The following is a 17,509-nucleotide window of genomic DNA, read 5'->3' as shown; positions in this document are numbered from 1 at the left end:
GTTCCAATAACTTTGCCGAGCCTGACGGCTGACAAATGGAAGAACTTTGAGAGTAAAGTTGGAGCGTTGTAGTAAATTCCTTCTGGCCTAGAGGGAGATTCAAAACATTGCAGGGAAAATGTGAAATTCTAGACAAGCTGCTTTGACTTCTGGGAAACAGATAAGTGTGAGCTGTAATGTTTTGCAGGGTTTAAAAGAGACGGGGGATGAATAGGACGGGCCTCTTGCTTTCGATATCTCTGGGAGATTTGATCTTTATTGTTAAATGGCAAGGAGTTGGATACGTCACGATAAAGCACACTGCTGCAGGGAAATTGGGAATCATAAAAGGCAGAAAACAGACGACAAATTAGAGCATAATCATAATCTTGATCAAGAATAAGAACATATGTGATGCTGTAACAAAAATTACATGAGTAGTAGTAGTATCTGCACATCAAAAAGTTACAGCACTTACAATACGGAGTTCATTTTGATGACCTTGTTGGACATCCATGAGATTTTTGATGTTGGAAAATTCACATATGAGAGAGGTTCAGTTGTGACTGAGGTGAGAGGCCACAACAGCAAGAAGCTCCTATAAATTACAGAAACAGACTGAAGAGGAAGAAGAAGATACATCATCATCCAGCTCGTAAACATTAGCTGCTGCTAACGAGGCTAGTAGATGTTTTTGGGTAGAGAGAGAAGATCCATAGTTTTATCTGAACTTTTCACAGGAGAAAATCACAGACTTGGACTGAATGTCTTCTCTAGTTAAAAAGACGCTTTCACTTCACTCCCAACTGGCTTTATCAAGAGTTTTGCTAAACACTGTGCACAGCCAAGCCATATTGGCACAGTGTGTTCAAGATGACAGGCAGAGGGTTCATCCAATCACCTTCCATGTTCAAGTTTTTTTTTTGCTAACCACATTTGTGAATTTCAATGCAATACGCCAATTAAAGCACTACTATATGTTCCATGAAATGAGATGAAACCTCAGGCTAATTTTTGATTTGTTTGTTAGGGATCTGTGATTGTGTTACTTTAGTGAAGATATCACATTTCTGTTATATTGGCAACAGACAGGAAGTGTCCAGTGTTATTTATTGGTTGCTGCTTTGAAGAAAATGGCAAGTGAACTGCAAGCCTTCGCTTCAGTGGCTCCAACAATAACACAACCAGAGAACACAAGCAGTGGGGAGTTGGGAGGCAGGGGGGATGAGACTCATACATATACATATATATATATACATATATATATATATATATATATATATATATATATATATATATATATATATATATATATATATATATATACATTTTACAATATGTAATGTAACGTATGTAAAAAAAAGAAAGAAAAAAATGCAAGTCTTAGACTTGTAATGGAAAAATTCTTGTCTTTTTCAGCATTATGTAAGTAAAATGTGAGCACTCCTTCCAGCGCTCGGAGTGAAGTGACACAGGGCAGACGATCGATGTCACTGCAAATAAGGAAAACACAAACCAAAATTTCCATACGTACGTTTTCATCCCCCCCCCCCCTTTTAATTAATCCAAACAAAAAGCGAAGCCGGAGCAAGTGGAGGGAAACAAGAAAGAGACGGAGGAAAGTAGGCAAGCGGAGAAGGGAAAGAGTAAACGCCTGACGCACGGAGCGGGATGGGGGTGCGTGAGGGAGGGAGGGAGGGAGGGGCCTGGGGTGGGGGTGGGGGACGGGGGGTCTGGCGAGAGGCGGGATGACGTAATGGATGAGAGGAGAAGGGGGGGCGGGGGGGGTGAGGCGGTGGGATTAGCTGAGTGACAGAGATGAAGGGATGCACTGCGGTGTCACCCGTCCTCACTCTCACTCTGTCCATCACTCATGGTGCAGGATCTGCTTGGAGGGGGGGAGGAGAGGGGGGTCTGCGTGTGTGCCAGCTGCGCATTCCAGCTGTGCGCACGTGTGCGTGTGCGTCTGCGTAATCAAACTGTTTGCGAGCGCGCCGCGGCCCCGTGTCTGTTGCCGTACGCGCCGATATTTTCCCTCCGTCAATCTGTCAAAATCACCGGGCCGCCGTGTGTCGGCGCGCAAACTGTTTACTTATGTGTGCGAGAGGTGCACGAGTGCGCGCGCGCGCGCCCGTGTTTTTTTCGCGCAAACGCCGTGCGCCTGCCCATCTGGCGTTGCTATGCGGCGCTGCTCAGCCAGCTCTCTAATGGCTTCAATAAGCTTGTGGTTTGCTGCTCCGTGCACGCTCGCACACACACAAAGCTACATACGCGGCACGGCCCCGAATACGCACACATACTTACGCACGGTTAACGCAGAACTTTTACACACTTTCGCTGTTATTCTTCTTCCTCTAAGAGTAAGAGGCCGAAAAAAAAAAGACTTTATATGTGGTCTGAGCGTCGGAGCCGCAGCAGCAGGTCAGAAAACAATGCTAAAGGGGCGGAGGGGACAAGTGGGGGGTGTAGGGAGGACAAACAAGTGCAGAGGGGTTTGCCGGTGGGTGCAGCGACGGGAACTGTGGTCTCGGTTTCGGCGCAGCGTTGGGTTGTGTTGTGGCCTGGCTCTGGCTAATGTGGGTTGGCCTTAAGACGCGCAAACGAAACAAAAACAGCGCAGGGAGAGTAGCTCACTTGAAAACACTCATTACCCTTGTTGAACAAACACAAACGGTGATTTCTGTCCACACGGCGGGTTGCGAAAGGGTCCGATAGCACAGAATAAGGTTCGCCTCAATCCATTTCAAATATTTTGCTCCTTATTTATGTTTGTCCAGGTATGCCGGAGGCCGCACTCCTCCCTGCCCAGCGTGTTCCTGGCTCGGGCCATTGGGGATCCGTTCAGTAGCGAGAGTGTCTTTCCAGCAAGCGGGGCCGCAGTGGGTCCAATTCCAACAAACTGAGAACTTATTTACATGCGGAGGGGGGGTGGGGGGGGGGAAATATGCCTTTTCCAGCATGCCTTAAAAGTCAGGTTTTTTTAGCCAGGGGAATATTTCTGCGCTCGTAAACAGGGCAAATCGTCAGGGCCCCGACTTTGACGCGATTCCACTGGATGTGGTGGATTACGCTCAGATTCAAAGCCAGGCTGTTCCAGGTTATCCAGCAAAACAGGTCTCTCTTCAACGAGATGTTTATTTGAATCCCCTTGGGAAAGCCAGGTGTTGCCAGTGTACACAGGCCTAATGCGGTTTGGGGAGTTTTTACTGCCGGGCGCCGAGTTACAGGTGCCTGTAGGAGTTGCGCACTGCTCCGATGATAAGACGGCGCGATGGGAGGAGAGAGCGCGTGTCCCACGAGACCCTGAACGCAGCACGCAGTGGGGAGGGGGGTGGTTGTGACCAGATCGAGTGACCGATAGATGCGCAAGCCGTCGCTGCCTACCTTCAAGGTCAAGTTTGCCAAAGCTACCCTCTCCTTTATTATTTTCCTCCGCCTACTCCTCCTCCTCCTCCTCATCCCTCCTGCTCCTCCCCGCCTTCGTCGTCGGCTAATCTATTCCAGAGCATTGTGATCACATGGAAAAAAAACATAGCAAGTGCACATATTTCCCCCTCAGCCAAGAGTGAAAAAAAAATGCAAAAAAATAAAACCCCCACGCTCGTACGGAGGTAGGGGGGTATGATGGGCGTGGAGGGGGTACCAAAAAAAAAAAAAAAAGCGAAATAAACTGTTTATTCAAAGGCAGCGCTGAGCCCTTTTGTTGTGGTGGGGACCTGTCTTTTATTAGCAGCCTGAAAAGCCTTCAAAGGCTGGAAAGACAGAGGACATGCCAACAGACGAGTGTATACAAGGCAGAGGGGAGAGGAGAGGAGAGGAGGAGAGGCGGTGGAGTGGGGGCGAGCAAAAAGAGGTTTCTAAAGAGGCAAAGCCCCCCCCGTCCCCCGACCTGAATGGCAGCGAGGGTTCGCAGGGGTGGACGAGGTGACGGAGGGCCGAGAGCTCGAGATGGTGCCACTGGCAGCGGCGACACGGAGCGAAGGCCAGCGAGGGAGGAAGAGGAGGAGGAGAGGAGGGGAGGTGGGGGAGAGGGGGCGGCGCTGGGGCCGTTCCAGATGGAGCATAATATGGGGAAACTGTTCAGAACTGTTCTCATATGTTTGCACCCTCTCTCTCTCTCTCTCTCTCTCTCTCTCTCTCTCACTCTCTCTCTCTCTCTCCCCCTGCCTCGATCGCTCTCCCTTTTAACTCACTGGCAGGACTTTCGCAGGGTCTTGTAACTGATTCTGTCAGTGCGGGTGTCTGCTGGGGAGGTTAAGAGGGGAGCGGCGTTTGGTATCGGAGCGCCATCTCGATGTCCTTCGCGTGCATGCGCGTGCGCGTGCGTGCATGCACGCGCGCGCGCTTGCTCAGTCAGCACGGTCCGCGCGGTAGGGTGTTCACGCGCACGGACACATGCGAGGCTGATGGATGTGTTTGGGGATGGGAGACATTCCCCGCTTGCGTGGTTTCACCGCTCTTATCTCTACCGCTCTCTAAAGCAAACTCTCAGCGCCGCGCTCGCGTCTCTCCCGCTCCCTCTCCCTGGATCCAAGACGTCGCGGCGGCCTTTTTGTTTTAATCCTCCGTCCTCTTTTTTTTTTTTTTTTTTTACACGTGGACGCGTGTTCTGCATCTATCTACTTAAGTGCTTGCGTGTGTGTGTGCGTGTGTTTTCTGCCTGCCTGCCTGCCTGCCTGCCTGCCTGCCTGCGCTTTTCTGTGAGCGCTCTTGAAACCAAATCAAAGTGCTCTGCTTTCAATAAGAGTCACAATCAGCAAAGTGGCAGCAAGCGATGACATCACTGCAGCTGGGTCCCCAGCTGGAGCACAGAGAGGACTTTGGCAAGTGCTCGCGTGTGCGAGGGTGCGTGTGTGAGTGAGATGTCGTGTGTGTGTGTGTGTGTGTGTGTGTGTGTGTGTGTGTGTGTTGAGGGGAACGGGGGACATGCTCGTGTAAAAAGAAAAAAGAAAAAAGAAAAAAAAAAAGCGGCGTGGTTTATTTGTAAAATGCATATTTCATGCCATTCGTAAACTGAGCAAAATGAAAGCAGGTCCCTGCCAGTGTTCAACCTTTTTCCTTGTGTGTGTGCACGTGCGTGCTCATGTATGTGTGTGTGTGCGTGCGCGTGCAGTGGCTAAGAGCACAAGTGAGATTTCCAACCTCAGTAGTCCCCATCAGTCTCTCTGCACAGTCTGGGCCCTGGTTCTATTGGAGCAGACAGTGCTGCGGTGAGAAAAACAACAGGAATTTCATCTGTCATTGATTAAGCCCATTAACGGCGGTGTCTGATGTCTTTTACACTCATTCCACACACACACACACACACGCACACACACACACACACGCACACACACACACACAGCCGTGCAGCTGCACACACAAAAACCTAAAGCATACACACCCTGATCCTCGGCACAGTGCACCGCTTCCAGGACTATGACGCCGTAACGGTCATCAAGATCTGCACCAATAGTGTGCTTGTGCATGTTTGTGTGTGTGTGTGTGTTTGTGTTGGGTAAAAGTGTTTTTTCACACGCTAAGCCAAGCAAGCCGGAAAAATAATGAACATTAACGTTCAACCAGTGCGAGCAGCTAACAATCCAACAGCAAGCCAACACACACACACACACACACACACACACACACACACACACACACACACACACACACACACACACACAGCTACTGGATGAAAACAGGTACTGACACCCGTTTTGAGACACACATACACACACACACTTGTTGTAATGCAGTCATGTGAAGCAGCTATGCAGCGAGAGTTTGCCATGGTCTCCCAAAAGCAACACCACGCAACCAGACACTCTGAAACCCACTAAACAAACGTCTGATGTTGTCACTGTGGTATTTGCCACTCCGCCACTGTCATTGTATTAGTCAGTCCCACTAGTCTAAATGTGCAGGCATTGTGATTTTAGCTGTTTTGCTGAACGTGCCGCTCCGAGAACGTGACAGTTATTGGATGGAAGCGAAGCCACGATTACACCGCGCTGCTCTCGGTTTTACTGCAGAGTGAAAACGAATAGGAAAAAATCCAAGGACAAGGATAAGAGTGAATGTCTAAGAATGTCTGTTTGGTGTCTTCTTGCGTTGAGGCTGAAACGCCATATCTCATTGTCCTGAAATGAGGTTAAAGATGCTCCGCAGAGTCTGGGGGAAAGTCAGTCTCCAGAGTTTGAAAACAGGAGCTCAGCTGTGATCTCTCCAAGTCTCTGGTACTAAGAGTAAACTTCCAGTGACATAAGGTGGCAGCCCCCATCTGTCTGGCCTCCACACGGTGTGTTGCCGCCGACACGAGACCACAACACAGGGAAGAGGCCACTTTTACCTCCTGCCCTCTGCTTCAGAAACACAGAATTCCTGAGGACGGCCAGCGGAGTGTTTTGTTTAAAAACGTGATTGTGCGAGGAATGAGCATAACCTGACCACACCCACCTTTTTATCAATGTTTTCAGATGGCAGCTGCCAACATCTGTGAAAAATCCGACGCTCTGTAATGCTTTCCAAAAGCACATCTGCTGCTAGCGGTCATGTCAAGCACGCCGTGTCTCAATGCTGCTGCAGCTGATCTACGCCTTTAAAAGAAAAATATGATGAAATAACTTTCCCCTTCTCAATGACTCAATATTTTACTATATTATATAATATTACTCCATAATTACCATCAAATGTGTGGCATCAGATTAGAAGTGAGACAATATATCTTGTTACAAGTCTTTGAAAAAAACTTTTAAACTATTATCTGCATTGGCAAAGTTTTAATCATTAATCCATTTTCTAGCACCACTTACGCACACAGGGCTGGATCCAGTCCCAGCTATCATAGACGGGCCAGTTTACCACTGGGATGATGGAAAGAGACAAACCAGAGGGCTCACAATCCACAACTACTGACAGTCCAGAGTCACAAGCTTCAACCGTAATTAAACTCATGTCTTTGGACAGTGGGAAGAAGCTGGAGTACCATGCAGATGCAGGAACAACATGCTGACTCAATTTTTTTTTAGATTTGTAGTAAATATATCAAGTATTGCGTGAACCCATTGGTGTAAGGCTTAGAAGCACAATGGTTTGACATACAGTAACGTAAAACCACACGAGTAGTTTTTAAACAACTAGAACTGATGATATGTAATTAGGAACGGTGGTCATCCATCAACAAACCTGCTAAACACATCAAGTAAGATGTAGTAACATCCACTTTGCTAATTGTCACCGACCGTTGCACCCAAGCGCAAGAAAAGAATATCAACGTTGAACTTTCACCTCAAAGAAATCTGCTCCTCGCTGTGTGTTACACTGACCCAGACAGCTGACTTCTGCTGGTTTAACCATGCTGACAGTGTCTGTTTGTACAAAATGATCCACAAGAACAGAAAAAAAATATCAGCACAAGGAAACACAATTACTGGCAGACCTCTGAACATAAACAAAGTAAAACACAAATTTCCACTTCCTCCCAGGGCACGAAAAGAAACTAAGCTAAGAATATCCCAGATATGAGCGCTGCAATTGATTCTGCACAGTAGTGATGGCGCGATGAAGCAACGATATTGGGTTTCCGCTCTTTAACCCACTGGACTTACCAGTACAGGTCCCAGCCATCAATCATTGGATTTTCCTCCCTATTTATAGCATCAACTGTTCACGTAAAACCATGACTCATCAGAAAAAAATGAAAACACGCGACGGCAGCAAATATTTGTAGTATTATTGCCATCGGGATGGCGACTGCGATTTTTTGCCCCAAGTCTAACCCCTGGCCATCACCTTCATCACCACCTGGCCACAACAGATGACAGCTGCTGGGGGTAGATGAGTGGTTTGTCGGAGTTTAAAGGTAAACACTTAAATCTTGTGTAAACTGAGAAAGAACCGTTAATGACGGATATTTTTGGGCTAATGTAAGTCAAGTAAACAACTCGTAGCCGTAGGGAGGATCCATGGTCTTTCTGCATAGACTTGGTTTCAAACTGGTAAAAAGAGCAAGTTTAAAAGTGGAATTTCGTTGTGGTTGACAAATATACAATATTTCCCTGCAAGTGGCTTTCATAGCTTTGCCCTAAATCCAGTGATGTTTGAGGAAAGTAGGTTGTTGGCTTTTAGATGTCCTGTCATTTTAAACTCCATCTTTTTGTTCGCTCATTAAAAATACTGGACCTTGAGGGGTGTGCAGGTCACCATAACGAGCCACATGTGGTTGTTGACGTTCTGGCTTCGTATGAAGTGCTGTCCATGGTGCTGATGCAACGGTCACGCTATCGCTGTCCTGGTCACTTTGTTTTGTTAAGTGATTGGCCAGACCTTGATCTGCTCACAAGAGATTAGTTGGCGGTAGTAACTAAGTGATGCAACACAATTTTTCCATATTTTTGCCTCTTACGTGTAACATCATATGCAGTTCTGTCTCATCTTTTAAAATGCCAATCTTCCAATACAGAAACATTAACCATATTACACACTTGAAGATGAATTGTTCCAGGTAAAATGTATTTTTTTATGGTCATAGGTTCGGGAATAATAGAATTAAAGTACCTGCTCAGCTGCTTTTCCCCCAGCACACCAGTAGCTTGGGCGGATCCAACCAATAATTATCTTGCCTTTTAAAATGATCTTGGCATTCGCAACCAATTTTAATCACAGCCTCTGAAATTACTCTCCATATACCCCACACTACACACGAACACAACGTTAGCAAGAGGGAACAAAATACACAGCAAGAGGGTCAGTCCATCGTGAACCATGTATCAAAGCTGGCCCGCAGTAAAAAGTGCCTCATTTTTTCTATTGTTTTATAGGATTTTTGGTTACATCTCCTCAAAAGCAGATCCAGTTGTTCATACAAAAAGATGTTAGAGAGTCGATGGCGACATCTGTTTGCTCTTATGGTCAACAATAGAACAATTGACTCTCCTGATCTCTGCCAGGCACATCCTCTTGTCCGTGTGAAACAGAACCCCCTCTTGGGCGTCTGTTGTTGCACTTCTAACTGCTTGCAGTCATCCCAGATTGCGGCCGAACTGTACAAAGAGCCCTTACACGGTCTTAACCAATATTTTGTAATGCAATTGGAACTCTTGGAAAGGTGGCTTGTGTAAGTAGCGAAGAGAAGAGACGGAACCTCCAATGATCCAGAGGATCCAGAGGCAGACTTTAGAGAACTGAGGCTAAAACAGACAGTAGTTCTACCTGCATCTGCAATTACTATCAGTATTAATATGTAATGATGCTGCCACGGTTAGAGATGAAGCAGATCTTGTATTTTTAAAACTTTGAACTTGTTTTTGGCAACTTTATTCCACAGAAAGTCAGTGTTCCAATCAACCATGAATAAATACGAAATGACAGAATGAGGAGTGATCACCAACTAAAACAGAGAAGCAGCATGAAGTGCATTTTATGAAACATAATATCTTTACCAGCAAAACTCCCAGCGACGCCCTCGTGCCCTCTGCCGAAGCACCTGCTTCTATTCAAGCTCTTTAACTTGTCAAACGTCTTTGGAAAAAAACACTTTTATTGGAATGTACAGTTGTATAGTCTAGGAATATTTTTCTTCTGAATTAAAAAGTAATATTTTCACGGATGATTTTGTGTTTCCATTTTCAGAAGTTTCCTTTCACTTCAGCGAGTGCACTTCTCACCAGACCAGCTGCTGGGTCCAAAACAGTTTGCGCACCAAAAAAAATAAAAAGAAATCATTTTCCCCCTACCGTGCTGAGTGCAGACTTCAGAGAAATTCTTGACCAAATAGTTGTCTGCCATCTGTTTGCCCTTGATTCATTCATTTTTATTACATGAGAAAACAGGATCAAAACCCATGAATGCATTTACAACATTTAGCATCCAGCTCAAGCGAGACGATATTATTAGCTTCATAAAATACGCACTGGGGAAGTAAGTTGCAGGGGCCCGCGGTTGCTAATTCCTTTATCAGCGTTACAGAAAAGATGAGAAACAAACACGAGCTGAGCACAAAGCAGCACCAGAGAGGAGGGCGAAGCCAACAACACAGACCTGGGGGAACAGAGCGGCGATGAGGGACGGCTACCAGAGACACCCAGCAACTCGCGCGGGTGTGCACGGCAACGCGCACAGACCGCTGCACACCAGCCATTAAAAATACACAGGATTATACACAGCGATACGCAGGCCAGGAAAAGGGCACGTATGCAAACAGTCGGGCCGCGCTCAGCGGGCAGATGCACACGTCCCAAGAACAACACACCTGCGGCGCACACGGCCGCGCACCGAGCGGCCTGCGCGGAGACACACAGACCTACATTCTTATCTGCGCGTTTCCTCTCATCCCTGCCTTCTCTCTCACATTCTCTTCCTCTCCAATTCCAGGCGTCAGTCACGTCCCATATTTCCATCACGGGAGACGGCCTTGTGGCCCCGCGGCTCTCCAAAAGTCCGAGGTTCTGGCCAAAACGCACGTCCCATTCCAGAATCCTGTCATGTGCTATAACGTAGCCCAGTCCAGAGTGCTTTACCTTTCCTCCGACTGTCACTTCTGATATATTTCTGTCATTCAGCTCATGTATCGGGGTCTCGGAAAAAGGACTCTGGGTGACCCAGCGGAGCTGTCATCAGATTCCCGTCTCAATCTTTCTCGGTTGTCTCCTCGACTTAAAAGACACGCACACAAGCATGCATCGGCCACAGGGCCGCAACGGAGGGTCGGGGGTGGGGTTGGGTGGTGGGCAGGTGTTGGTGTGCGCGGAGCAGGAGGCTGAGTCAAAGGGAAGGGAGAGAGTGATAGGAGCCAACAGAGCGAGCGTGCGCGGGGCGGGGGGGAGGAAAGAGCGTGAGAGAACGAGGGGGATCGCGGAGAAAAGGGAGAGTAAAACAACAGGCAAAGTGGGAGAGAAAAGCGGAGGGAGAAAACCTCCAGAGTGTTTTTTTCGCTCCGGCGGGACAAAAGGTTACAGCATGACGGGGGTAGGTGTCAGGTGATGTGTGACAAGTTCAAATTAAAGATGACATAATGGCGGGGGCCCGGATGGGGTCCAAAACTGGGGGCCAACCGAGACTGAGGCGTGGGTGGGGGCAGACCGTGGCAACCGAGCCGGGCCGGGCTGGGCCACGCTGGGCTGGGGCTAGGGCTGGGCAGCAGGGGGCTACCCTGCAGCCTCCTCCATATGGAACGCGTTAGCCAAGAGATTGCTAATGAAATGCAGGCTGACGTCAGGCAGACACCCACCCATTGTTTTGTTGCTTAATTTGTTATAATATTTGTCTTACAATTGAGGATTTTCTGCCGGGGTCTGAGGCAGAGCGTAAGAGGCTGCAGCTGCAGAAGGGGAAGAGAGAGGTAGGTGAGGGGCACCGCTGGCAAACATTGGCCCGAGCACTCAGAGGCTAGGCGGAGAAGGGCTAGGGGGTTTTAGCATAAGTGCTAACACAGGAAGCGCCAAGGCCTCAGCTGTCTAAGTGGGAGGTATAGTGACCGGAGGACTGACATGGGTGGGTGCGCTGCGATAGGAGGCACTGCTTGTAAGAGGTTCAGAGACTGTTTTTGTTTTTTAATTGCATATGGGCGTCTTTAGAAGGCACAAACATTGTCTTGCATTACTCACAACAGTTTGCTTAAGGAAAAACAAGATAGTAGCTCCTGCCGCCGCCGCCAGGAATTTTATGCGCGCTCATTTGAACCCTTAAGCAACTTTTATTTACTGCGATTTTCTCTCTCCGTGCCCATTCACCCAGTCTCCAGGGCACGCGGAGAACTCGTCCTAAAAAAGGCAAAGTGGGAGCAAGTTTAAGAGGGCTTTTGTCATTCCAAAAGGCTGTTGTGCTGTAATTGACCACCGGCTGGGCGGCTGGCAGAAGTCGCAGCGGGCCGGGCAGCGGGGGGACGCGGAGGAAGGAGCTGTGATTGGAATGAGCGAAATAAAAGGGCAGACTGGAGAGCAACAAATGGAGCATGAGGAGCGGCGGGGAGAGACGAGGGGAGAGGACGGCGGGGGGCTGATGAGGAGCAGAGGTGCGAAAGGATGATGGAAAGTATGCCTTCCGCACGCCCTCCCTCCTCCCCCCTCCCTCGTTCCTTCCCTCCCGCCCTCCCTCCGTGTCTCTCCTTCACTGCCTCTCATTCTCCCACTTGGACATGTCAATTTGAAGGTGCTTTATTGGCGTGAGTAATCATGGGATGTGTTGCCAGGGTAATTACATAGCACATTAAAGGGATTCATGAACATAACAGTTCCTCCATCGCCCGATGGCTGGGCCAGAAGGGCCAGGGAGGAGGAAGGAACAGGACGTGAGCCTGGTTTCCATCACCATGTGAAGTCATTTTTTTCAAGATTTCAAAAAATAAAAGGACAAAATGCAAAATCTGACAGGTTTCCATCAAGCGGTTGGAGCGGAAGTTTTGAGGAAAGATGGAGGTACAGGCGACGCACCATTACCGGGCCGTTGTAAAAGGTAGCCAGAGTGCAGGGTTACAAACCGGAAACAAAACAAGGTCACCATGGCAACTTTGGCTAGTTGAGAGCATGCAGGGAGTTTTTGCACAAATTGCATTCAATGGGGCAAGCCGTAAATGTCCTCTCACTTCAGCTGGTTTTGGCCACGTCACTGCTGTTGTTATCTCGGGAAACTGTGCAGGTACCGCGCACAAGTTCAGTATGTGTTGCTTCTTTGGCATTTGTGTATTTGTGCCAGAGTGAAAAGCCATGCCACTTGAACATAAAAACTGTTTATGCATTTTCACCAACTCTAAAACAAACGTGGCAATCAGCAGGAAACAGAGAAATACAAAAGCGGGTGGCGGCAATCACTCAAAGTGAAGCAGGAAAACACCCAAAAAGCTCAGCGTGTGTTCATAAAGTTCACATTAATATCCACTCAGAACTCCCCCTCACTCACTCCCTCACTAACGCACACACACACACACACACTGGCGTGAATGTATGTGCGCGACACACATGCACTTCCACAACTCTGTGCGTATCCCTGTTGACACAAGCTTTGCAGGTACCGCTAACTGCTTGCACCGTGGCCGTGGGCCTCACACGCTCAGCTGTTCCCAGTCTGTCACTGCGGGTCACGACCCTCCCGCTCAACCAAACGCGCACAACCGCAAGGACCGTGATTAAACAAACATCCAGCCGCTCGCTTAGGCAATTGCATATTTATGTACAACCTCATTGATCGAAAGCAATTAGCTTCTTCCTGGTTGCCAATCAAGTTTAGGCGGCCCGCGGCACCGACCCCTCAGGGAATGTGCGTCGCCCAGAGCTGTTATGTGTTTACTTGCAGCGCGGCAACACATCTTCTGCTGTGTCGCCGCCTCCGATTTGCTTTTGTAATCAACGTCTGTCTTATTGGATAGAATGACATCATCAGAAGTCGTTGGCCGCAGTTTAAAACACCCATCGATCTCCAAGCTTCAGTTTTTGACAACGCTGCAGGAACACAGAGGCCTTCGTGTTTTCTTCTTTTTTTCTATATAGCATTTTTCCCAACTGTGTCCAAAGTGTCAAAATGTTAGACAGCCCTTTCCCCGGGGGTTCGGAAGGTGAGGATGTGGCAGTTTCTCTCCCTGGAATGTCTTGGGTCACTTTTGTACACTTGGTTAATCTGGAAGGCCCAGATGTTTTGTATTATTGCATATTTTTGTAGCCACACCAACAACAACAAACTCCCAAAGCCACCAAATAACTTTCGTAATGAAAATCGTACCGGGCAAAGAAGACAAGTGTAGCCCAGAGAACATAATTACCTGTGCACAACGCAGGCTTTGGCGAGGCAGTTGACTAGATTGCATGAAGTATTACCCTGACACGGCTCCAAAGCAGCATCCAACCCTCCTCCGACTTAAAAGTGCCAGAGCCGTTCCAGCGCTTTCCGCCGCGCTATGTATAGAGACAACAGCTGCAATGGATTGCTCGGGAGGGAGGAAAATAAACGTTCATATTGGCCGGATTAATCCGGCTAAGTGAGAGAAAGGAGCCCAGTGCGAGCCACCAACATCGCCCCTAATAAAAACAATATTTTGCTTTGCTCTTCATCTCAGCCGTAGCTTACTATCCCGCAAACGGCCCACAGCTAATTAATTCCTGCTTTTACTTGGTCGCAGCTGTCAATTCTCTCATCTCGCAGACGCTGACAAGTGGCGAACAGCTTCTCGTTTCAAAGCCCCGGCACACAGTAACATTCCTCAACTTTGCATGGGCCCCGCTTTTCATCAAAGGGCCTTTATTAAGTGCCTCGTACATTTACACATTGGGAAACAGTTTCGGCGTGCCCCCCCCCCCCCCCGCCTAAACCCACCGGCCCTGATTAACACAGCGGGGATATCTGTCCCAGAAAACCAGTGTCTACATCTGACGTGAAGCTTTGAGATCCATGTCTGCAGGTATTAATCAAAGCCACAAGTCACCCGAGCGAGTCTGCTCAATCGAGCACGCGAGGCCCTGCTGATCCGCGCCCTCCTACCTCACTCAGACATACAGTATGCAAACCATACCTTATGGCCAAGGCTAATTGGATGCAATCCACTGCACTTGACACATCTAAGAACTCCAAATCTATGCAGCGTGTCACCAGGATGATGGATTGCATTGACGCTGTTCAAAGTTTTCACAGTGTCTTACACTTTGCAGCCCGGGCGAGGGAGGAAGGGACGGCGGGAGGGAGAGCGGGGGGAACTTGCTCGCCTGCCAACTCGTTTTTGACAGCATCCAAAACCATATCTAAGCTGGACTCCACGCTGCTACACACACACACACACACACACACTATGATAATGAGTCAACAACTGGCCCGCGGCTCACGGGGCGCATGAGGTTCCACTCCAGTCACCCAGAACAGGGAGTCCAGCACAGCGTGGCTTTCCCTCCGTGATGACCTTGGGGTCAGGCCAGAATGCCCTCATATAATGAGAGTGCTGTTTGGGGATTTGTTGGACTGTGATAGAGAAAGGGCAAGCAGACGCAATGCACCCTGGGTCTTTGTCTGGGTGCTGATGGTATTGACGGGCGCTGATCGATGTTAATTGCTAGACAGAATGGCCATATTGACCAGGCTGCCTGGATGAAGAAGCCAGCAGGCCCAGTCAAAGGGAGAAAGAGAGAGACAGACACACAGGGGAAAGTCTGCTCAGTAGTGACAGGGCCCTGGACACACACAGCACACACCAGTCTTATTCACTTTAATGAGTCTAGAGAGAAGCACAAAGGCATAACGTCCATCAATGCCAAGTCTATTCAACACAACAGAGGGTATAAGCATAGGGAAAAAATAAAAAACCAAGGCGTCCCCTGAGCGTGGTGTTTTCTGAGTGCAATTACTGATAAGGAGGAGTGACAAAGTTGCCCTACGCGCGACAATTAACATGGCGCTCGAGCTGTGAAGGAGACATGAGGGAGGGCATCTGAGTGTGGAGCGGATGCGCACGCACACAAGTTTATGTGTGTGTGTGTGTGTGTGTGTGTGTATGTGTGCGCCTCTTAGCTGGGGATCAATAGGCCGGAGCTGCAGAGGCAAAGACATGGGCAATCAATATGCTGGCAACAAACAGAAGGGAGGGACAGCGGGAGCAGATAAAAAGAGCCGGGGGAGATTAAGGTGACAGATAGGGAGCACAGAAAATGAATGAGGGATAGGTCGGACAGAAGGGGAAGGAAGGAGGAAGTGCTTAGTTGGTTTAGAAACTTTTTTTTTCTTTTTTTAAACTCGTTCTTAACTTATTTTTGCAGCATGGTTTCAAATCCAGGTACTGTTTTTTCTGGAGCGAGATCTCTCATCCCTATCAAACATCTCCGACAGTCACTGAGTTCTTTCCAAAAAAGAGAGCAGGCTCTTTGTCCTCTTAAAGAAAAAAAGAAATTCCTACAGGTGCAGCTTTGTCCGGTGACTTGCGCGTCGGAGTGAAGATTGGACGTGTGAGAGCCGATGTTATTTTAGCCGTCTGTGACTACAAGAGGTAAACTGATCACTATTAAATTTTGTCCTTTATTTTCCTTGACTTATTTTAGCCTCAAAACTCTCGGGTTCATTCTTTCACTCGGCCGCATGCACGAGGTCTAGTTTCCCAGAAAATTCTAAGCATAACATCTATTTTACAGGTTTACAATGGGAGTAAGACAATCTTTGCGACAAAAAAAATCCCTTCTGGCCGACCTCCAGTTATCTACAACTGTACCGCTACTGTTCAGCCGGGGTTCGACGGTCTCCACCTCTTGCAGCAAGATGTTCTCCTCCCTCTCTCCCTGTTCTTCATCCCTTCCATCTGGGCTTAAGGGTACCAGACGGGGCCCATACCTCATCACCAGAGTGTGGTTCAAATCCCTCTCCACAACATTTACACTCATGTCCCTTGCAGCAGTGCGGTGAACGGTGAAAAAAGCCAACACAGACGCAGGTGCAAAGACAAGAGAGAGCCAGTAGGGGAAAAGGGAGGCCAGAGGCTTGTCTGCGGAGCATGACTGGAAAGGCATTCAACCACAGTACCCCTACCCAGCCCAATTCAACCCTGTCCGGTCGCACAAGTGTGCATGTGTGCGAGTGCACATGTGCGATTGTCGAAAAAGAAATAAGCCTCTGCACTGGGAGCCAAGATAACTGTCCCTGATGTATGAGGCCAACCCCCCTCCCCCCACCTTCACTCCCCCCAAGCATTTCTATTACACACATGCACAAAATTTACTCCTCGTGCGTGTGTGTGTGTGTGTGTGTGTGTGTGTGTGTGTGTGTGTGTGTGTGTGTGTGTGTGTGCACATGCGCGCGCGCGAAAGGTATGGCAGGAGTGTTGTGTTGGCTTGGCTGACCGTCTGCGGTTGTGCGGTGGCGAGTTTTTTTGAGTTTGGGGTGCGGAGGGGGAGCGGAGCGGAGCGGGCGTTGCTGCCGAAATCCCAGAGAAATGTTCGTTTTGGATCCGTTTCCGTGCTTACATACCGCCCCGCCGACTGTCTCTCATTCACTCTCAAGTTTCATTTTTCCCTTCTTAAGGCCTAACTTTAAAAAAAAAAAAAAAAAAAAAAAAAAAAAAGTTATGAAGCGGGGAGTTGAGAAACAACATTGTGAAGCGCGGCCTCTCCGCAGGATGCATGCGTGCGTGTTTTTGCATTTACCTTTGTCCGTGCGTGTGCGGGCGTGCAGCCTGTGCGCGAACCGTCGATTTCTCTCCCCACCCCCGCCGATGCTGCAGCTCGTCTTGCGGCGGAGAGACAACGCAGGTGACTGTTGACGGTTTCAACCGGATGTGTAATTTTTTATTTTTTTTCCCCCCCCCTTGTAAATCCTTCTCCTCCTTCCGCCAGAAATACATTCGAGGCCATTACAAATTTGTACCGTGGCCACAAAATTTCAAACGAGGAGTGCAACCCGATACTATGACATCACTCAAATTGTTTCCAGCGCATTTTCCTTTTTCATTTCTTTTTTTATATATATATATATATATTTGTGTCAAGGTAATTTACACAAACAGAAGTAAAGCGTGGTGGAATAAGGCAGCAAACTCCAACAAACGCGTGGGGGAAATTACATTAAAGTTTTGGGGGGAGTCAGGTTTGAATTG

General features: G+C 48.3%; 1 long non-coding RNA gene across 2 annotated transcripts in view; it reads right to left on the bottom strand.

The window, feature by feature from the left end:
• LOC142902041 (uncharacterized) overlaps positions 1-17,509 on the bottom strand; it is a 43,350-nt gene that overhangs the window by 17,867 nt on the left and 7,974 nt on the right. Inside the window, exon 1 of one of the 2 annotated variants that reach the window (XR_012929034.1) lies at positions 17,061-17,312. The exons of the other annotated variant lie outside the window; for it this stretch is intronic. This is a non-coding gene — a long non-coding RNA (uncharacterized LOC142902041). Of the gene's footprint in view, positions 1-17,060; positions 17,313-17,509 lie in introns of those variants that run through there. 2 annotated transcript variants of the gene reach the window in all.

The sequence above is a fragment of the Nelusetta ayraudi genome, unplaced genomic scaffold, assembly GCF_046127955.1.
Source record: "Nelusetta ayraudi isolate G7.1 ecotype Tasmania unplaced genomic scaffold, CSIRO-AGI_Nayr_v1 ptg000090l, whole genome shotgun sequence".
Lineage (NCBI taxonomy): Eukaryota > Metazoa > Chordata > Actinopteri > Tetraodontiformes > Monacanthidae > Nelusetta > Nelusetta ayraudi.
Note: the sequence above shows the minus strand (reverse complement) of the source record. Positions and strands in the feature narration are given on the sequence as shown.